Source organism: Tenrec ecaudatus, chromosome 6 (assembly GCF_050624435.1).
Source record: "Tenrec ecaudatus isolate mTenEca1 chromosome 6, mTenEca1.hap1, whole genome shotgun sequence".
NCBI classification, from domain to species: domain Eukaryota; kingdom Metazoa; phylum Chordata; class Mammalia; order Afrosoricida; family Tenrecidae; genus Tenrec; species Tenrec ecaudatus.
The window spans coordinates 60,746,079-60,769,461 of record NC_134535.1 but is presented as its reverse complement, the minus strand read 5'-3'; the positions used below and the strand labels follow the sequence as shown (position 1 = coordinate 60,769,461).

The following is a 23,383-nucleotide window of genomic DNA, read 5'->3' as shown; positions in this document are numbered from 1 at the left end:
CTGGGATTACTCTAGCAAGTTCCCAGCACATCTCTCTAATTCTGTATAGGCTACCTTGAATTGGTTCTAACCCAAAGCAGCACGCAGTGGATGTTCGTTAAGAGCACAATGCATACAATAAAACGATGCACAGAGGAAACGCTGTTTGATGAGGTAGAACCCGACCTGGGCAAACGTCTAGGGCACCACGATTCTAATCTGATTCAGGTGATGAGCAGCTTGGTCTCTGCTTGGGCCACATACAGGTTGACTGGTGCAATCGTTTGTGATAATGCGCAGCTATTTCTACCCATCACACTAAAGTTTATTTCTTGTACAGAGTTCCGTATCTTCACAAAAAACCAAGTTCAGGATGAGCTAGAGGTGCTTCAAAGACCAGTTCCCTAGACATCCTTGCATTAGGACCTAGGAATGGTGATGGTTCACTCTGTTCTGTCATCTGCAGCAGTGGTATGCCTGATGCCACCTCTAAGTTTGATCATTTTCAAGTTTCTGTTAGTTGTCATTATAATTCTTCCTTCTTTATATTTCTCTAAATACCCTTCTTATTTTTAAAATTAGAATTATTTTTTGTTAAAATGACAACATGCTCAGGAAAACAAGCTGATTCCAGGAACCCAAGTGGAAGGTGAATTTTGAGAATGATGAGGGAAACGAATGTATAAGGGTGTTTTACTCAATTGATGTATGGATGGATTGTGATAAGAGTTGTATGAGCCCCAATAAAAAGATTTATTAAATTAAAAAAATGTTTTTAAATGACAACATGCTCACAGTAAAAATTCAAGCAATTCAGAAAGTTCCATAAGGAAAGTTTAAAAAAAGAAATCCCAGATCCCATCAGCCAACAATCATGTTACCTTTGGAGACTGTCTTTCCAGGTGCATTTTTGCCTCGACCGACGTGCATCTTCTTTTCTACAGGTGGGACTGTCCATGTCACGTGACGAGATCTTCCCGGGATGCTGAACATGCTGTGATCAGTCAGCTGCACAGGGCACTGATTAATGCATGTGTGCACACTCCTTATTGAAGTCTGTTTAGAGGGGTTTCCCTTTTTTCACTCTCTTGCATAACACGAGGAGGAATGGCTTTATGTACTTTTCATACTTTTGAAAATATCTCTTTTGGAGTAATAGGCTGTGTCGCTTTGGGGCCAGAGATCATTTTGAGAATTTAATGAGCACTAGGGTCATCTCTCTTCCCAGATGGACATGCTCACTTATGTAAATTTAATATTTTTGTGACTCATGAATCTACCTACCTAGGATTCATCCCTGGACTTGCTAAGGATCCATGGGCCCCCAGGCAATGACTCCTACTTTAGAATAAATGACAAGAAATGTGAATTTTCAGGAACTGTTAGAGCCATTGGTGCTGATTTATCATTTGTGCACAGTGCTCCCATAGATGCTCTCCCTCCTTTACGTGCTGGACTTACACTTCAGTCTATGTTTGATGCTGGAGGCTTGCATATGCCAAATAAATAATCAAATTACACAGATTACTAGCTTCTGTTGACTATCACAAGCACTGAAGGGATTCTGAGCACAGAACAATGTGTTCTGTCTACCTTACTTTACAGCCTTTAAAAACGATTTCATACAATTGGACATCCCCTCACAGAAGGGTCACAAGGAAGGGACGAGCCAGCCAGAGTGCAGTATAGCACCAATGAAACACACAATGTTTCTCTAGTTCTTTAATACTTTCTTCCCCTTCTGCCTTTCCACTATCATGACCCCAGTTCTACCTTACAAATCCGGCTAGACTGGAGCATGTATACTGGTATAGATAAGAGCCCTTAACGCATGGAATCAATGACAGATAAAACCCTTAGGAACAATAATGGGAGTAATGATACCATAAGGGTAGGTGGAAGGTGGGGGGAGAAGGAGGAGAACCTATGATGGATGCATAAGCCCTACTCCCAAGGGGATGAACAACAGAAACATGGGTGAAAGGAGACAGTGGACAGTGTAAGATATGAAAATAATTATCATTTATCAACGGTTCATGAGGGTGGGAGGATGGGGGAGGGAGGGAAAAAGAAGAGCTGATACCAAGGGCTCAAGTAGAAAGAAAATGTTTTGAAAATGATGACAACATATGTACAAATGTGCTTGATACAATTGATGTATGGATTATTATAAGATCTGTAAGAGTCTCCAGTAACATGACTTACATTAAAAAACTATTCGATAACAGCGAGTCCAATGGACCAATGGACCATACTAACTGAGATCAGAAGAACTAGATGGTGCCCAGTTACCACTACCAACTCTTCTGAAAAGGATTATGATTAGAAGGTTCTAGTCAGAGTGGGGGGGAAATGTAGAACAGAACTCAAAATCATATAATAGATAATGATCTGGGTTATTTAGAGGCTAGTGGTACCCCCTTGGACTGGAACTAAACTCACCCTTATGTTACAGTAATCAACCATTTAGATTAAAAAAAAATGCAGCCTCTACCCAAAGACAGCGATCTGGAAAAAGGAGGAGGAATGGGAACAGGAAACCTGGTAGAAAGTAGGATGCACAATAGTACATGGAAGGAATTTAAATGAATGACTTGAAACAACATGTGTACAAATTGTATGTGAAACGGATGATCTGCGCTGCACACCTTCTTTAAGTCACAATTAAATATATAAACGTACTTTATATGTATATAAAGATTATGTACATATACATATGGTATTTCCAAAGCAGATGTTGTTTCATAGGTTAAGAAAAAAATATATGTCTGAAGTATTTGGTTCTTTCATTGAATGAATAGATGCTGAGTCACAGCCATGTGCCAAACTGGGGCTAGGCAGGCATGGAGTACAAAGAGGAGCTAGACTACATGCCTTCAAAGAGCCTACTGCCTCATCTGAGGAATTAGACATATGAGCAGATTATTGATTAGACAGGTGAGATTACAATTGGCTATAATGAAGCAGGATTAATACAAAGATATGAAACTGTACCGTGTGCTCAGGGCACTGCAGGGAAGTCAGTGTAACTGGCAGGCTCCACCCAGGAGGAAAGAGCCATCACTGAGGTGCATTAGCCAACCTGCCTCTTCATAGCCTCCTAGTACGCTGCCCATTCTCCCATCGCACCCAACCGTCTGCTTTTCTCTCCACTCAGATTTACTTCACTCTTCAGGGGAGTCAATGTTCACTCGAAGTTCATCTCTAGGATCGCTAAGTGAGTTCAGGAAGCCAAACGGTACAGGAATATTCAGGTCACATCCAGCAATGCAGCTGGGCTGTTTGATGATAACATGTCTCTCCACAAGTTTGCAAAGATGTCGGAGCTGCTGAATCACTCTAGTAGATGGAAAACAGGAGAAACCACAGCTCACGAAGTATACACTCCTGCTGCCAAGCAGAGTATGCAATTCTCAAATCACAAAACCAGTCTCTCTCAGTAGGGTGTGTGTGTGTGTGTGTGTTACTATTGCCCTACTTTATATGTCTTGATTCTGATTCACTCAATAGCTCAGTGCTCTTAGAAATAAGTCAGTCCAAAAAAAGAGAGAAAGAAGTAAGTCAATCCGTGTGTCTACCACAGCCCAGGGGTATCTTTGGGGGCTGTGTTTCCTTGTGAAGTCATTGAGTCTTGCATATATGCTGAGACTCGGGTGTCACTTTGGTCCTCTACCTATATCCATTTCTCTTACACTGTACCCCCACCCCGCCCGCACCCGAACATCCGTATTTTGCTCCTTTCCTCATTGACTACCATCTCCTCTTTCCCTAAGCCGCTCACCTTTGGGTTGCCAGCTATTAATGATGAATCCTTCGGGGGCTCCACGTTTGCAGCGATGCTTCGCACCTGCATCCTTGCTCTTGGGGCCAGGGCTGTGCTTTCTAGGACACAGTGGGGAGACCACACCTCAGCTAAGGTTGCGCCTGGTAAAGAAAGGGGAAAGAGGCGGAAGAAGACAGCTGCAACCCCGCCCCCCCCCAGCCCCCAGGGAGTGGCTGTTGAGTTTGAACCTCAGACTTTGTGGTTAGCAGTCTGACTGGACAGAACCACCAGGGCTCCTAGCCACAGGCAGGCAGAGCAGGCTTCACAATAAACACACCACAAAACGGAGGATTATGGTGACCTGGATCCATTCACGACACTGCGCAGGTCAAGGGAGAAGAACGATCATTTTCAGGGTTATTTTAAAACTTTGTCACGCCTTATTTGCTGATAATTGGCATTCTGATTTGTATGTCTGGTGCTGACACACGTGTTATTCCGAGGGTGAGTAAAACAGCACTGCTACAGAATTATCCTCCCTCTGAGTCCCTACACTTCTCTCACCCTTCCCTAGAGAATGCCTTGCTCTCAATCCGCACTGCATCCTGCATGCGTTTGGGCCTCCTTGGGGGACTCCCACGGTGTTCCTTTTAAATGTCGCTTGTACTGGGGAGCAAAGAGAAGTCTGGAGGGGTTAGCAGGCGGGAGGAACGGTTTCCCAATGCCTGAATTGCCTCTTCTGTTAAAAGAAACAAGCTGTACTTACCACAGGGAGTTGTGGGGAGGAGTACATGGCTCAGAACATGCCAAGCACTTAACATTCTGCTGCCACGTTGACAGGACCCAGCCGTGTTGTCGTTGTCATTGTGTGCACTAGCTCATTGCGCCTCAGGCAAACCGAGGAGCAGGACCAGTGTGATCCTCCTCTGACTGAGGGGAAAACAGACACATTATGCTAATTGCTAAGGATACGAACCATGTAAGACGCCTGCAAACCTAAAGTCGGACTGCAGCTGCAGGTATGAACCATATTGAAAGGTACAGGTACTTTCCTGAAATGCAAAGCGTTAAGGGATTTAAGCTAGACTTTGCATGGAAACAAAAGGAACGTTAGCGATTATCATAAAGCGTTGCTGTCAATGTTGAGTGTGCCGGAAATATCAGAGATTTTGAAATGCTTCCATTTGAATGGTGAGGAAGTTTTAGGAAAAGCCTACCAGTGACCTAGAGGAGGGCAGGGGCGCTGACAGATGATACAGTTATCTTCCTTTGCTACTATCTAAATGCCACGGTCCCTGGTGGCATAGTGGGTTAAACTTTGGCCTGCGGTCATCAAAGTCAGCAATTCGAAACCACCAGGTGCATTCTGATCCCATAAAAAGAAACACGGGCGAAGGGAGACAGCGGATGGTGTAAGATATGAAAATAATCATACTTTATCAAAGGTTCATGAGGGTGCGGGAGGGAGAAGAAAGAGGAGCTGATACCAAGGGCTCAAGTGGAAAGAAAATGTTTTGAAAAGGATGATGGGAACATATGTTCAAATGTGCTTGACACAATGGATGGATGGAATGTTATAAGAGCCCCAATAAAATGATTAAAAAATGTTATAGTCTCTGAAACCCACAAGGAGAGTTCTACCCTGCCCCACAGAGACCTGTGGGTTGGAATCAACTCAGTGGCAGTAGGTTTGCTTTGATTTGGATCCTGACTGGCGCTGTTGGTTAAGGATCGGGCTTTTAGCTCATGGTTTGTAGTTCAACCCACCAGCCACTCGGAGGGGGAGAAAGACGGCACTGTTCCTGTACAGTTTTCCTTCCTTAGGTACCTGGCTAGCAAAGCATCAGGGATCTTAAAGGCTCATCTTAAAACAAGCAGCCAGCCAAGTGAGGCGTCGGTTACGTTCAGTCAGAGAAAGCATCAGCCTGTGTGATCCAAGGTTAAAACAATCCAATCCAAATCCAAAGACGGGAACACGATCAGAGCTTACATTGTGACCCCCTGGTCTGCAGAAGACTGGCTGACAGTGGCACCCCTTTGCAGGCACCCCTTTGCAGGCTCCCCAGGTGGATTGAGCCACCAGTGAATGCCCTCTGACCATAGTCCACGGACGTGAGTAGCCGTGCTAGCGCGGAGAACATTGGAAAGCCAAGTATGCAAACGTGCTTGGTTAAATTACAACACCTTATTATTTGATCTCTCTTTGGGCCCATTTTAAAGTTGTTTCCATTTTTAATATTTTCTGCTTTCTTTGCAATTGATGTTTGACTGTATTGGACCTTGTCGTTGTTGTTTGTTTGCTGCTTGCTTCCTGGTTGTGTTTTGTAAGGTGTCTGTGTAGGAACCCCAGGGTAGGTCCACAGTCACTGTATCAATCGTTACCGAGGAGCCTGTTGTTATAGTTCCATTTTGGAATGAGTTGTCTATGATATTAATGAGGCAGGATTAGGTAGGATGTGTCTTCAGCCACTGACTTCTTTACTTACTAGAGTGTGACTCAAACCACCCCTCTCAGCTTCTGTGGGGGTGTGGTCTGCAGTCAATATATAGGAATACTTTACCCAAGTTCACTCTTGCTCTGCTTCCTGTATTGGGATCATGTCCATTTGACCTCTGGGTCTTTGGACTTGAGACATCAGCCTATCATCTGACTTGTTTTGCCAACTTCTCCTCCAGCTTGATGAGTCAATAGCCTGCTATCGAACCTGCAGATTTGGGTGGACCAGCTCCTGCAACCATATGAGTGAGGAGACTCCTCCAGACTCATGTCTGACCCTCGGATAGGGGCCTTGCCAGCTTCCATCACCGTGTGAGCCACTTCCTTGACAATTGTGAATCCTGTGAAATGTTACAGGGAATTCCACCCAAAGAAGGGCGGGAGATGCCTGAGAACAGGCGGAGGAGTTTATATGAGAGATGATGGAGTGGCCCAGCAGTTTGGACACTCATGACAGCTTTAACTTGCATCTCAAAGAGCTCTGGTGGTGCTATGGGCTAGGTGCTGGCTGCTAATGGTCAGGTTGATGGTTTAAATCTGCCAGCTGCTCCTAGGAGAAAGATGAGGCTTTCTGCTCGTGTAGAGATTTAAAGTCTCAGAAAGATGGCAAAGTTTGTTTGCTTGTTTGTTTTTAACCTCCATCTCATACAGACAAACTTGTGCTGTTCCTTTTATGAGAAGTCTGTCATACAGTCTGATGAAAGCACCTACATGATCACACGTGTCTTGTTGTCACTGTAGTTGGCTGCGATCAACTTAATTCCTGCCTCATGCTAACCTATGCGCCACGCGATGGCACCGCTGTGATCACAGGGATTTTTCATTGGTTGATTTTTCAGGGAAAGATATTTCCAAAATATTCATCCACCTCTTAGACTAGAAACTCTGCCGAAACCTGTGCACATAACTGGCTCCGTATCACTGCTAGTCAGGAATTAAATCCTTTCAGATTTAAAACCTCATGTCTTTCCACTAATTTGCTTTTTCTTGAAGTGCTTCAGGTACAGAATGACTTATTCAGGAAAAAGAAGCAAGGACTCTATTATTATTATTTTGTACTAAAATAGTAGCCACTACGTAATAGTGGTGCCTTCACTAAACGGCATTGCGCATCAACTGTATAAAAACGCTCATTTCAGGTGATTATGCCTTTACATTTTAATGAAACCCCTATTTATCTGCAGGCTGGTTCTTTAGAGTGTTATTTTAACTGAGAGGCACTATGTTACAGTGGATGAGACCTCAGGTTCTGAAATCCACCTACCCGAGTTTTCTCTTTTTTTTAAACAATTTATTGGGGCTCATACAATTCTTATCACAGTTCATACATATACATACATCAATTGTATAAAGCACATCTGTACAGTCTTTGCCCTAATCATTTTTTTCTCCTTTTTTCTTTTTTCACATTTTATTAGGGACTCATACAACTCTTATCACAATCCATACATATACATACATCAATTGTATAAAGCACATCCATACATTCCCTGCCCCAATCATTCTCAAAGCATTTGCTCTCCACTTAAGCCCCTTGCATCAGGTCCTCTTTTTTTTTTTCCCCTCCCTCCCCTTTCCCCCCTCCCTCATGTGCCCTTGGTAATTTATACATCGTTATTTTGTCCTGTCTTGCCCTATCCGGTGTCTCCCTTCCCCCCCTTCTCTGCCGTCCCTCTCCCAGAGAAGAGGTCACATGTAGATCCTTGTAATCAGTTCCCCCTTTCCAACCCACTCACCCTCCACTCTCCCAGCATCGTCCCTCACACCCTTGGTCCTGAAGGTATCATCCACCCTGGATTCCCTGTACCTCCAGCCCTCATATGTACCAGTGTACAGCCTCTGTCCTATCCAGCCCTGCAAGGTAGAATTCGGATCATGGTAGTTGGGGGGAGGAAGCATCCAGGATCTGGGGGAAAGCTGTGTTCTTCATCGGTACTACCTCGCACCCTAATTAACTCATCTCCTCTCCTAAATACCCGCGTTTTCTTAAAGCCTGATCATAGTGAGTTTTGGGTCCCTTGAGAAAATCTATTGAGAGTATCCCTTTGGAATTTTCCAAAGCAGTGGCCAGGACCTTTGAGCTGAATTTAACTCTGCCTTGAATTCAACTAGCCCAACAGATTGCTTCAGAAGCTGCTGCTTTGATTGGACCTCACTCATATTGGTAAATCTGCGACTCATCCCCTGTAATAATTTGTTCCATAATATTGTCTTCATTAGTTTCAATCTTGCTTAAAAGACTGATGGAAAGGTCAAGTCCTTGAACCAGATGACCTTGAGAAAAGCCTTTTGGCATCCATTAAGCAGAAGACGTGCTGGGACCAAATGTTTGGAATGGTTTAAAATGGAACCCGTGGAACCACGTGAGAGCTCAAGTTCAGTATCTTTTCTATGATGGTAATCGCATGGTTTTCTCCCCCATTTCGGGACTTCCGCTAGCGCTTCCTCACTCATCAAGGTTGCTGTCTTTCCTCTCTCCCGGTTCATCGTGGAGGCCTTCTCGAGCTTCCTTGTTTTACGTGGGGCAGCCTTCCCATCAACTTGCTGCCAGGCTGCAGTGATTTGGGAAGATGTCCGCTTGAGCTTTGTTAAAAATTTAGTATTGGTCCTGAATCAAAGTAATGCGCCCCCCACCCCCCAGCACAAAAAGCACCCTTACTGTTTAAGGCGCCCTAATGAAATCAAGACAACTGGATTACTCAGAGAACTGGCCTGCAGCTATTCATTGATCGCAGAGATGAGCGTGCGCGCGCGCGCAAGGGCACACACGTGGGCGTGGGGTGGGGGTGGGGTGCAACAGGAGGAGGAGCCAGTGGCAGCATTTGGAGGGACTGAGGATACGTGACGGCCAGTACACACTGACCTATGGGCCCTGATATAACTCAACCTATGACTTGCTGCTCATTCGGACAATAGTGGTGTTTCCTGACGGTGTGATGGAAAATCCATCTAGTTGACCAAAGCCAGGCGGGCCCCAGGAATTCTTTTCCATCGAGCTGCCCTGCGTTCTGGCATTTTCGTCAGCAGAGTGATTGTCATTAAATGTTGTTCACATGATTCACCTTGGCATTGGGAGAGACCAGCGCTATGGCGCAGGGAAGCAGGGCGCCCGAGAAGCCGGAAGTGGCCTCATGCGGACCCTGCTCTTCCTAGTGAATGACTCTGGACAAGGGGTGGAACGTTTCTCTAAGGTTCAGTGAAAACAGGGAAATGAGAACTGCCCTGCCTGTATCACAGAGGTGTCGTGGGAACACAATGGCTACCCCACGTGAAATGTCCCCCAAATATGAAAGTACTCTGCCATCTCAGACACTCTGAGCGCTGGCTTTTCTTGTTTATTCACAGCACATTAGCTACGCTCAGCACCACCTAGGAAGGAAACGGACCGGATCCTGGGGGAGGCCACAGATCTTGGCGGGAAGGTGGTAATACGGAGGGGAGAGTGGGCTGCAGCAGGCTGACGGATCATCAGAGCCATGCAGAGAGCTTTTGAGACAATCGGATTACCGAGCTTCATCTAAGAGCCTGCGCGTCGGCTGACCTCGCAGGCCAGATGGAGAAGTTCAGTGGGCTGTAAGGAAGCTGCTGAGCATGATGCTACATCTTTGTCGATCAGAACGGAGATCGATGAGAGATGGAAAGCGCGCATGCACCAGACAGCTCTGGAAACTTTTCTTAAGGCTGGCCGTGCTGGGAAGCTGAGGGCTAAAATGAGGTTTTGAAGTTTTTGTTTACTGTTCCTTTCAAACCCACTGCCCCCAGCTCTAAAACAGAAATGCCACATGGTTTGGAATTTTTGTCCGTGTGCTTCGCTACCGAACACCCCCAAACTTAGAAGATAATAAATTCTGCATACATGAACGCCACTTGCTGATGCCAACTCTTTTCCCTATTCATGTCTGTAACTTAAATTTGACTAAATTCTGTTTATGCAGCTACAGTTATTTTTTGTTTTTCATGTGAGATATGAATCTGGTGCTTGTTTTTTGTTGGGGAAAAAAAACCCAGTCGTCTTTCCATTTTAGTAGGATTTAGTTCCCTCCTGTCTCTGGACAGCTGGCTACCCTTGCAGAGCGTGGCTACGCTGGCCTTCATTTCGCTATACCCTACTGGATTTACGTCATCTCCAAGTTTTTAAATACAACATGGTGCCGTAGCAGGTTTTCTTAGGTGGCATGTATGTGTCTTTTGGAGGCTAAATTTAAATTGCTAAAAACCATTTGAAAAACGTATGTGTGTGAACTATGGCCTCTCAGCTTTTGCCCAGGCTCTCGCAGCTCTAAGTTTGTTTTTGTATCTGTTAGCCTTTCAAAGGAAGGCCCTAGATGTTGGTAACATGCTTCCAGAAGGCTCCTCATGCTGACGGGGGTTACTTTTCCATTTTAGCCTATGCCCCAAACCTTCCATTTATTTTATCAGTGAGTATCTTAAAGAGACAAGTTACTATAAATTCTGACTTCACCCAGCCTGCGTTTCCCATCATCTAGGCAGATGGAATTAATCAGGCAATTGGCCAAGGGGGTGAGGAGCTGGGGAGGGAGGGACCCTGCATTCTCTGACAGGAGGTTTGAAGTGTTCACTGATAAGAACAACTCCCCGTGGGAAACTGCACATGTCTTCTGCTTTCAACATTCACCTCAGGTTTCAGGCATGTTTTGTAGAAAACCTCTTTGATCTTGTGTTTGCACCTTGTTAGTGCGTTGGTATCTTGACAGTTTTGAACACAGTGGCCCGTTATGGGGTGCAGCAGGGACAACATCAGCCTTTCCCATTTTCTATGCAGTTCTTCCCCCTCAGTCCCAGTGCCTTTCCCTGAAATGGTTAGCTGGGGCATTACTGGGATGTGTAAACCCCTTTTTAATTGTAATAAACCTTATTCTAAAAGCCAGTTAACCCTTTAGTTTTATTTTATTATAGGTAAAATAAAATAGTTTTATTGTACCATAGAGTCCAAAATAGTCTTTATTCTAATACTTTTTTGCTTTTCTCAGAGAAGCTTAATAACACAGTTTGTTAGCTTTACTGTAAAATTAAAAGCAAATTCTACTGAAAAAGTAATTTTAAAAATTGCTCAGAACAGGACAGATAAAACCCTCTGGAAAATGATAGGAATAGCAATATCATGAGGGTAGAGGGAGGTGGGGGAGAAAGAGGGACCGATCATATAACCCACCCCACTCCTGCTCCCAGGGGGATGCACAACAGAAACATGGGTGAGGGGAGACAGCGGATGGTGCAAGATATGAAAATAATAATAATTTATAACTTATCAAGGGTTCATGAGGGTGGAGGGTAGGTGAGGGAGGAATAAAAATGAGAAGCTGATACCAAGGGCTCAAGTAGAAAGAAAATGTTTTGAAAAGGATGATGACAATATATGTACAAATGTGCTTGACACAATGGATAGATGGAATGTTATGAGCTGTAAGAACCCCTAATAAAATGATTAAACAACCTCAGAAACAAAACAAAAAAGATCAATAGTCTAGGTGTTAGTGAACTAGAAAAAAAATGTTGCTCAGAACAAATAGAGAAGACAAAAGAAGTAGGAAAAAACAAAAAACAGATGGAAATCCCTTCCTGGTGCTTGACAAGTAATGGTGTGTGTGCCAAAGAATACTTCCAAAATATTTTTAAAAAGCAAAAGCAAACAAACAAACTCCCTAATACGACCACTGAATTAAGAATCACAATAACATATTGTTTTATTTTTCTATATTAATATTTTAATAGAAGCTTCTCATACCATTTTATTATTTATCATATTAGCCTGAAAGAATCACTAAGAACTCCACGTGAACAAACAGCATCTATTCTTTTGGCCGTGATATTTCAATCATGCAATATATTTTGACTTTTAATAACTTTTGGTGTCAAACAATTTTATAAATTATAAACAGTACTTTGCAAATTTAGTGGCACTCAAAACCTGGAAAAAGACAGAATTTTCCTATTCTTGGAATCCCTACTTAAGGCCTTTTGTCTGTCTTATGGTCTTATTTCTTCATTAATCAAAGGTATATGAAACTGTCCATCATACTTCCACATGAGTGGAATATGAGCTCATAACTCACCAGCTCCAAACTGGGAAATAGGACATTTGACTTTCCCTGTGTAATCTTGTCAGGAAAATATGTGAAATTTCTATATGATATGCTTTTTGAAATCTTTGAGCCTCGTTCCTTTGAACCCCCTCAAGGATCCAGAGGTCTCCCGGTTGCTGGCCATGTTCCTGAGCACGGTTGGATGTGCACTCTCAGAAGGCACTGGAGCTGTAGCACGTGTGCCTGCTTAACAGTCGTGGTACTATGACACCTGTATCTTCTCAGCCAAAAACCCAAACCGAACTCACTGCCACCACGTTGATGCCAACTAACAGCAACCCTGCTGGACAGGATGTAACTGTCCCGTGAGTTTCTGTGACTGTAATTCTTCTTTTGCCTTCCAAAGTGTGTGTTTTCTTTATTACTTATTTTCCTTTTCTTTCTTTTTTTTTTAATTTTAACAATTTATTAGGGGCTCATACAATTCTTATCACCATCCATACATATACATACATCAATTGTATAAAGCACATCCATACATTCCCTGACTTATTTTCCTTTTCATTGGCACATAATCCACATATCATACAATTCAATAGTTTGATCATACCAAGAAGGATTGTACAAGCATTACTCCATTCAATTCCAGATTTTTTCCTGGTTAAATTGCTTCCAGAATGATTTGTATAATCACCATCAGTTCTAATGCTCCCTACCCCCTCCCACGTACCTTCTTTGCTCCCCAACTGCCTCACCCTCTCTATCTGCCCCATGAACCCTTGCATCAGTTATTATCTCTGTGCATCAATTCCTCCTCTGCTTCACAACCTGGAGAACCAACAGAAACAATAAGAAACAGAAACATAATGAAGTGGTAAGGATAAAATAATAATAATACAAAAAGATTTTTTAAATGAGTAAGAAAGAAAAGCCCACTATCAGTATTTAAAAGGCCAGGGGAGAAATTTTTTAATGGGATAAGCAAGAAACGCACCCAGAACAATTTCAGGTTGGGTCAAGAAGGCGGTCAACTGACGATGTGTCAAGTTTGATCCAGTGAGATTGTAATTCTTTATGGGAGTAGAAAGCCCCATCCTTATCCCCTATTAGAGCAACAGGTGATTTTGAACTGCTGACTTTGCAGTGATAGCCAAATGAATAGCCACTTATGCCACCAGGGCAGTATGATAATTACTATTACATTCCCCATAATATAATTATAACCAAACCAAATATACGAATATAATTATACTAAACCAAACCCACTGCGTTGAGTCAGCAGGCAGCCTCAGCTTTCTCCTGAGAGTGGCTAGTAGGTTTTGAAGGGCTGATTTAGAGGTTAGTAACCCAGCGTTTAAGCTACAGCGCCACTAGGGGTCCTTAATAGAACTACAGGCACGATTTTTTTAAAACAATTTATTGGGGCTCATACAATTCTTATCACAGTTCATACATATACATGCATCAATTGTATAAAGCACATCTGTACAGTCTTTGTCCTAATCATTTTTTTCTCTTCTTTGTTTACATTTTATTAGGGACTCATACAACTCTTACCACAATCCATACATATACATACATCAATTGTATAAAGCACATCCATACATTCCCTGCCCCAATCATTCTCAAGGCATTTGCTCTCCACTTAAGCCCCTTGCATCAGGTCCTCTTTTTTTTCCCCCCTCCCTCCCCATTCCCCCCTCCCTCATATGCCCTTGCTAATTTATACATCGTTATTTTGTCATATCTTGCCCTATCCGGAGTCTCCCTTCCCCCCTTCTCTGCTGTCCCTCTCCCAGGGAAGAGGTCACATATGGATCCTTGTAATCAGTTCCCCCTTTCCAACCCACTCACCCTCCACTCTCCCAGCATCGCCCCTCACACCCTTGGTCCTGAAGGTATCATCCACCCTGGATTCCCTGTACCTCCAACCCTCATATGTACCAGTGTACAGCCTCTGTCCTATCCAGCCCTGCAAGGTAGAATTCGGATCATGGTAGTTGGGGGGAGGAAGCATCCAGGATCTGGGGGAAAGCTGTGTTCTTCATCGGTACTACCTCACACCCTAATTAACCCATCTCCTCTCCTAAACCCCTCTATGAGGGGATCTCCATTGGCCGACACTTGGGCCTTGGGTCTCCACTCTGCACTTCCCCCTTCATTTAATATGATATATATATATACATATATACATATACACATATATACACATATATACACATACATACACACACTTACATCTTTTTTTTTTTGCATGATGCCTTATACCTGGTCCCTTGGGCACCTCGTGATTGCACTGGCCGTGATTGCACCTCGTGATGCTTCTTCCATGTGGACTTTGTTGCTTCTGAGCTAGATGGCCGCTTGTTCACCTTCAAGCCTTTAAGACCCCAGATACTATCTCTTTTGATAGCCGGGCACCATCAGCTTTCTTCACCACATTTGCTTATGCACCCATTTGTCTTCAGCGATCCTATCATGGAGGTGTGAAGTCAATGATATGATTTTTTGTTCTTTGATGCCTGGTAACTGATTCCTTTGGGACCACTCAATCACACAGGCTGGTGTGTTCTTCCATGTGGACTTTGTTGCTTCTGAGCTAGATGGCCGCTTGTTTATCTTCAAGCCTTTAAGACCCCAGTTCACTATCTCTTTTGATAGCTGGGCACCATCAGCTTTCTTCACCACATTTACTTGTTCACCCACTTTGGCTTCAGCAGTTGTGTCGGGAGAGTGAGCATCATAGAGTTCCAATTTAATAAAAGAAGGTATTCATGCATTGAGGGAGTGTTTGAGTAGAGGCCCAAGGTCCTTCCGCCACCTTAATACTTGACCTATAAATATAGACACATAGATCTATTTCCCCATCCTCCTATATATATTTGCATGTACATGTCTTTGTCTAGACCTCCATAAATGCCCTTTGACTCCTAGCTCTTTCCTCCATCTCCCTTGACTTTCCTCCTGCCCTACTACCATGCTTCGTCACCACCTGGGCTAGAGTATACCTCTTCTCTAAGCAACCTTACCCTTGATCATTTCCCACCAGGCCTGCCACTCCCCCTTCTCTACCATTTGGGGTCTCATGTTTTTTCCTTTTCCCTGGGTTTGTTAATACCACTTCCTTACCCCCCTTACCCCCCCACCCCAAGTCCCCCCGGAACTGTTGGTCCCATTGTTTTTCCTCCAGATAGTTCATCCAGCCTGTCCTATTCAGACAGACCTGTGGAGACACTAACATGCACGAAAACAAGACAGAGGAAAACAAAGCAACAGTATACAACCAGACAACAAAACAAACCACTGTCAAAGAACAGAACAAAACAGTTCACAAGAGAAAAGCTTGTAGTTAGTTCAGGGATCGTTTGCTGGCCCTTAGGAGCGTTTTCCAGTCCAGTCTGTTGGGGTACCACGCCCTGGCCCCAAAGTCCACTTTCAGCATTCCCTGGGGACCTTGCCCCTCCATTCCCTTGCTGTTCCGCTGCACTCCCCCAGTGATTTGCCTCGGTGTGGTGGGATCAGGTCAGGTGCAATTCCCACACTGTGTCTCCAGTGCTGTCCCCTGTATCGCCCTTAGTCTCTGATTGGCATCATTTCTCATAGTGGGGCCAGCCATGTTGTTCTCTCTGTAGACTGGCTGCTCTACTTAGGAACATCATCATCACGGCCGGGTGGCCAGGCTGTGCTCCACTCTCTCCTCCTGCCCCTTCATCTTCTCCCGTGTGCTCTGATCAGATATGTCCATATCCCGGAGCTGCAGAGTCAATATCGTCCTTTGGAACAAATTCTTTTTGGGGGAGGGGCAGGAATCCACTTAATTTATGGTGCTGGGGCCGGCCTCCCAGACCTCTCCACTGGTTCCCCACTCCACGCGGGGACATTGCATTGACACGTTGCGACACTGGGTTGAAGCCTGGTCCCACCTTCCCTGTGGAGATACAAACAATACCCTCCCCTTGGGTGGATTAATGCCCCATGACCCCACTACCCTTTTCTTCCTTGTATTCATCCTTTTGTTTTCCTTTCCCCACCTCCTCCACCATTGTCCACCATGTACATCCCTGGTTTTGGTCTGGTCTCTTCCATACTACACAGTCTTCACCCCTAAAATGTTTTTATACAGTAGCTTTTTTCCCTGTGCCACTTTTGCTTTTTTAAAAAAATTTTAATTCTTACCTCAGCGGGCTCATGTTGTACTTGTCCTTTTGGGCCTGACTTACCTCGCTTAGCATGATTTCCTCCAGTTCTTCCCACGCCGCTATGAGGCACGATTTTTTTTTTTGGGGGGGGGTCTACTTATCAGGCGCTGCTGTACACATGTATTCATTATGCCCTTCTGGGAAACACTATTGTCGTTTCCACCCAAACCATGAGGAAGAAGCTAGCGTTCAAGAAACAAAGCCACATAGCTCATAGCTAGTATCCGTGGCATTTGAGCCCATTCTGTTACATGAAACTCTGGTTTTTCCCTTTTCAACAGTGTCAGCATCTGAATCAATTAGTCCAACTCTTCCTTCTTGGTTTTTCCTTCTTTCTCTAGCCTTAGAAAACCCAACAGACTGTGAAGATGCCTCTCAATTCTACAGCTTAACTCGGCGACATCTCTGTTCACAATTTATAAAGCTCGCTGAGGTCATTGTATTGCCCCCAACCCCCGCTCCTCCTCCTCCTCCACTGCGCCTACTCTTTGTCATTATCACCCATCCTATCCCTTCCTTTTTCTGGATGTAGCATACCGCAAAGTCATTAAGAACGAACTCATGACTGTGAGTTATGCTTTAAAGATGCTGATCGAACACATGCACTTTCTTTGTGAAGCTCATCGGAGCTGATCATGTTGAATTTTGTCTGAACCTGTGGTAATGAGACACTGATAATTACAACCTGCCCGGCCCTTTTGTATTCAGGGAAACAGTGACTACAATCAGCCACCCTTCCTCCGTGTTTCAGATAAGATGCCCCCTTTATTGACCTATAACAAGGTTAGACACTGACCCTCAAAATCCTCATTCCTTGCCTCATAAATGAGTAATGAATTGCTCGTCCTCACTGATAAACCAGAAGCAAAATGCTGGTTAACCAAACGTTGGTTAAGCTCCTCTTCTTTCCCCAAGTCCCTGAACTTTGGTCCACCCCCAGTCTGAGTCAACACACCGCCCTCTTTCAAGCCCCTCCTGGAGATACACTGACCTCAGCATAAAGCATTCTGACACACAGCCGATGATGTCATCCTGTCATTCCACTTTCCTGCACGTGGGCACTTTCCTAGCCCGGTGTTCTCTTCATCTGTAGAAAGGAAAATTCTGAGACAGTGTGATCTTATGGTCAGAGTGATCTCCCAATTGAAATGCATGCCTCTGACTGTAATAAATACCTCTTTTCTGAGCAAAGTTTTCCTTTGTCAAACTCTGGATTTTAAAAAAATTTGGTACAGATTCTTGCACTTGGGAACACGAAGCAGCACTTCAGTACAACACTTGGGGGTTATTTCATTTCACTAATAGGGTTTTTGGGGGTATGTAATTCACCTATTATACAATTTAGTCATTCAATCGTAGATCTCATAGCATTCTCTTCCTTCTCATGCTCTTTGTGCTAGCTCCCCACTCCACCTCCCGCCTCCCCAGCCATCACTCTAGGTAATTATTAATCCACTTACTTTTTATATAGATTTACCTATTGTATGAGTCTGGGTACTTTAGAGAAACAAATCCACAGAAACTCATATATGCATAGGAGAGAGTTTTATATAAAGGTTACGTGCACATCAAGAAAACATCCCAACCCAATGCTGCCCAATCCCACAAGTCCAACATTAACCCAGATGTCCAACACCAGTCCACAAGGTTCTCCTCCATCTAACAAAACACACACTATGATGGCCGACTGCAGGAGGAAAGCTGAATCAGTAAGCATCTCAGGACTGGCAGGGGTCTCCACATGGCTTCTCCAGCACCCAGGGCTGCATTGGGGTAGGTTCATGTGGTTTCTCCTTGGGTATGTCTTGTAGGAAGTGAGTCTTGCCAGCTGAAGCAGGGAACTGGCTAAGGCAGCTCCATCCTGGTCTGATCATCACAAAGCAAGAGATCTGGGAACTAGAAAGGCGAGGCTCAGTGAGCCATTTATCCCTCTACCCTTCAATTAACCCCACATGTGTTTATCAGCCAGGTTGGCACAATAAACTAACTACCTCACCTATCCTGAATTTCATATACAGAAAGTCATACAAAACACTAACAACAAACAAACAAAAGCAACAAGAATGACAAAAAAAAACAGAGAAAAGCAGAAAATATAAAAACTGAAACAACTTTAAAATGGATCAAAAGGGACATCAAATGATAAGGTGTCACATTTCAACCCAACTACATCTACTATATTTGACTTTACAATGCTCTCTCTCTCTATCTGATAGCAAGGCTATACACGTCCCTCTACTATGGTCAGAGGGCTCCACCAGAGACTTAACCTGGGTGGGAACGCTGGAAGTAGATTTGGGCCTTCAACTGTCATCCACAGCCTTCTGCAAATTGGGTGTTCAGAAATTAAGTCCTGATATTGTTCCCTCCTTCAGATTTTGATTTTATTATTTTACACAATTGGATCACACAACCTGGTGTGTTTCTTCATACGGATTTAATTGGTTCCTCACTTAGATGTTTGCTTGTTTTAAGGCAAACCTTTAAGACCCCAAACAGTATTCTTTCTGAGAGCTGGGCACCATCTGGTTTCTTCACCACACTTTGCTGGGGCACCTCTATCTTCATGGATCTCTTCATGAGGGCAGGTATCTAGTAGGGCTGTGTCCTAAGAACTAATTGTTCTTAGGTCAAGGCTAGAATACTTGGGGGTTACTTTGAACAACACAATCACTAACAAACTCACACAAAATTCATAAGTGACGCATGGCTGAATACTGTGTTTTTTTTATCCGTAATCTGCACAGCCAGACACCAGGCCACAGTATCGTTTCCCTTTAACGTATGTCCGGTGTGCTGTGTCTTCTACATGGCATATCATCTGTAAAGGTGAACACAAAGAAAAAAAAATGCAAACGTGGTGGGATTAAGTAGATTGTAGAAAGGACACTTGATTACAAAGCCCAATTTGAATTTATTTTCAAAGGTATGATTTTTAGAATAATTTTAAAGAGCCTCTCAAAACTATTCAAATGAGTGTTAATAAAAATGCATATAGCCAACACACTTAGGAGCGGCTCTTGGATAGGCACACACAAAGCCTCTGAATTGCCATATTTCATAACTTCCAGGATTCCAAGAGACAGATGGCAATTAATGGTTAATATTGAGGTTGCCATGAGTTGGAATCAACTTAATAGTGATGATAACAATTTTGTCGGTTTGATCTTTGTACCATGCCATGTGAAGCAATATTCAGATGTTTCTTACTTCTCCCCAGTTTTCTACTTCAAGGTCAGATTTTAGCATGACTTGCATCATCTTAGGTCCTGAGCTGGCATTGCTGACCTTGAATTGGGTACACATCCCCAATCTTGTGGTCAGAAGTATCTGTTAGCCTGACAGGAATTATTTCATGTGGGGGTGATGTAAGACTGTTCTCAGTCCTGACAGATATTTAAATAAAACAGAAATTCTTTTGCCAATTTTGATTATGTCAATGGTGATACAGTTATATAGAAGACCGAAAAATTCTGGAATGTATTCAAACAGGGTCTTGCTAAATTTGTACTCCAAGTTTTCATTCCTAATCAGCATGAATTCTAGCAGTTTCATGGAAGAGAGGCATGGGAACGGAAATTAAGGACAATTTTGCAATTCATATACCACTTCTCAATTTCTAGCTAAGTGTGTCTCTTTTTGATAGGCATAGTTTCCTTTCAAGTTGGTGAAATTCAATTGCTTTTGCAACCGAGCAGTGGAGATGGGAGAGAGAGTTAGAGTGATTCAAACACGTCTGAATTTGCACATAAAAAGCAGCTGCATACACTTAGATGTATGATTCATATTCCTCAAAATGTGTGTCCTCTGAAATTTGGACTTTATGCCCATCAGCATAGTGCAGCAACTCTTGGATTTCTGTAATTCCATTAAGCTCAGACTGCTGCTATAAACTCATCAACTGAATTGAGTCTGAGATCTTCCTTTCTTGCATCAAACATCCTTCCCTTTCTCCCCTGCGGCTCAAAGATTCTGATGTTTCAGCAGGTCAGCTAGAAAGCACAATCGCTGGGTCCCTGCATTTTCAATATGTTGGTCCCCTTAGAACCTTTTAATCTCTTAACGTCCTTGACCTTAGAATCTCTTCAGTAAGTTTCTATAACCTAGTGTCCATAAACCCAGACTCCACATATTATTATGTCTTTATTCCAAAGGATAGGTGTTAAGGGCACGGGTAATAAGAATGTTCAAAACTATGATGCCTTCCATCTCCATACCTTTTCCATGGAGGGAAGGTTCAAATTACTGACTCTCCTGATGAACGATGCCAAGAGCATCAGACCTCTCTTTTGTAGCGGTATTGAAACAGTTACCCCATTTTCATTATAGGTCCCCTCCTCCACTAAGCATCATGTTCCTGTTAAATTTCTCCAGTTTGTCACTGCCAGGGACAGCCGCCCATGCAGAGTTTCTGTGCTTGTCTTAGTTTTCTGGTGCAGCTACAACAGAAAGACAATAAGTGAACGGCATAAAGAAACAGGAACTTCTTTTCCCACGGTGAGAAGTTCAAATTCAGGGTGCCAGCTCTAGGGGAAAGGTTTCTCTTTTAGCTCTGGAGGAAGGGCCCTGCCTCCTGGAGCTTCGTCGTTTGTATCTCTCTTCGTCTCTCTCTGCTTCTTTCAATTGCTTATTTTATCTCTTTTATATCTTAAAAGAGATTCATTGAAAACACTCTAAAGGGGAAAGGAGGGGAAAAAAGAGGAGCTGATATAGAAAGAAAATATTTTGGAAATGACGATGGCAACATACATACAAATGAGCTTGATCCAACTGATGTATGGATTGTTATAAGAGCTGTAAGAGCCCCCAAATACAATTATTTATTAAAATAACTAACTAACTAAATAAATAAAACACTCTATAGTAATCCCATCTCATTAATGTAACAAAGAAAACCCAGGCCCAAATGGGATTGTAACCACAGGTTTAGAGGTTGGGATTGAAAACATATTTTAGGGGCATATAATTCACCCCATAACCACTTTGAATCAGAAGGGCTCACTTCACCTGGGGTTAGTTTCTCATGCTGTGGGGAGGAGAAGACCAATCATTCCTGCTATGTAACGTTGATCTACAGTCACCCTCAATCAACAGAAACTTCTGTTAGGGTGCTCCGTAAACCTTCAGGGAAGTTCAAATCCAGAGGTGGTGGGAGTGGGGCTGGTGGGGGGTGGGTGGGTAGGTCCCTCTTTGAGAAGGGTATACCTCTCTTGGTGGGTAAACCAGGTGGGGCAAGCTTCCATGGGGAAAATGTTTAACATTACTTTCGTGGACCCCCAAGGGGAGAATATGCAGAGTATTATGCTCCTGCTTGGGCACTGGGTCTTTTGTGATGTAGGCCATGTGCTATAGACAAGCAGGACTTCCGCTTTGTTCTTTCACAGTGCACAGTATTCTTCACAGGTCACTCCAGGAGCTTCCCATTTGGAAACCACACTAACTGACCTGGATTTTACATTAAACTCATCTGCAGGAGATTCATGGAGCTGAAATAGCCTAGATTAAAGGCTGAAATACCCTAGTGTGAGAAGAGTCATGTGACAGGTGAAGGTCATCCCAAGATTATAGATTTGGAGGTCGTTGGGCTTTGATTCTCTTCTCTTCTCTTCCCTTCTCTTGCTTTGAGGGTGCCCAGTGAATGGCAGCTCAGGACTACCAGGTATTTTCTATTTTCATGCTCTCTCTGTTTTTTTATGACATGTGTAGGTCTAGCATGCATGGTTCTACCTTTGTAAATTAGCGTTATTTGAAAGCGTTGTCTTATCTCCTTCCCTGATTATTCACGGGGTGGTGTGGGAACCAGAGAATGGGAAGAGAGTATATGTGAATGAATCCTTTATTCTCATATATTAAAAAGCCTGGCAGGCTGGGTTTCTGGGGGTAGAGGGAGGCCTTCACCCTTGTGAGATGGAGGTGAGTCCCAATCACATTCTCATAATTAATATTGTTCACTACTATATTCTCCCATAACAGTGCTGCCTCACAGTTACCTCTTGTAAGCACATGGCTGATTGTTGCACAGCTTTAACTATAGAAGCAGACATGTGATATTGTTCTTGAGGCTCTGAGGACAGCCACTCCCCACTACCTGCTCTGGGCACTGGTGTTAGGTTACTTCCCCTATGGATTCAGGGACCTTTAGGGTTAGGGTACAGCCAATTTTGTTACATATGTGGCAACCTGTAATTAGGGGGTGTGTGTGTGTGTGTGTGTGTGTCCGCTGAGTATATATAATAAGCCTTGGTTGGAAATATATTCTCTCTCTGTGTGCAGACCTGGCTCCTGAGGTCATGATGGTCCCTCAGGTGAGCACTTGCATGCTTTATCCTGTCTGATGGCTCTTTAATTTTCTCCCTCAATTACACAACTGCCCCTTGGACCTGTTCTATTGTGGAGGCTGGTACCCCACAGGGGGTCTAATTTTTGTACAAGTTAACAATCCTTGAATTTTCATCTAAAAACTGCCCTATATATGCATACTTTCCTTTTCTAAACAGTATTTGAAATTCTATAACATTGACTCAATTAATGATACTATCAATAGAATTACCTTATGCCCCATAGGGATCACTTATAATGCCCCCCACAATGATCATTATGTCTCTAAAGTAGACCAGGGACATACATATATAAATCACAGACCTTTGAATAGACTGTGCGCTTGTACCTCTAATCCAAGAACAATTAGTTCTTATGATGTGGGCCTACTCAAAACTTTCCTTATAAAGGGATCACTGAAAATATGGGTGCTATAGCAAAATATAGTGAAGAAATCAGACAGTGCCTGGAAAGAATAGTGTCTAGAGTCTTAAAGGCTTGTCTTAAAACAAGCAATCATCAAAATGAGGTGACAGGTAAGTCCACACAGAGGAAGCCCACCAGCCTGTGTAATCCAAGGATG

The 23,383-nt window shown here is 43.5% G+C and overlaps 1 non-coding gene across 1 annotated transcript; it reads left to right on the top strand.

Annotated features, from left to right (window-relative positions):
* Window positions 1–19,186: 19,186 nt before the first annotated feature.
* LOC142452169 (small nucleolar RNA SNORA15) lies at window positions 19,187–19,323 on the top strand. The gene has a single exon (XR_012785204.1). It is a non-coding gene; the product is annotated as a small nucleolar RNA SNORA15 (small nucleolar RNA).
* The last annotated feature ends 4,060 nt before the right edge of the window (window positions 19,324–23,383 follow it).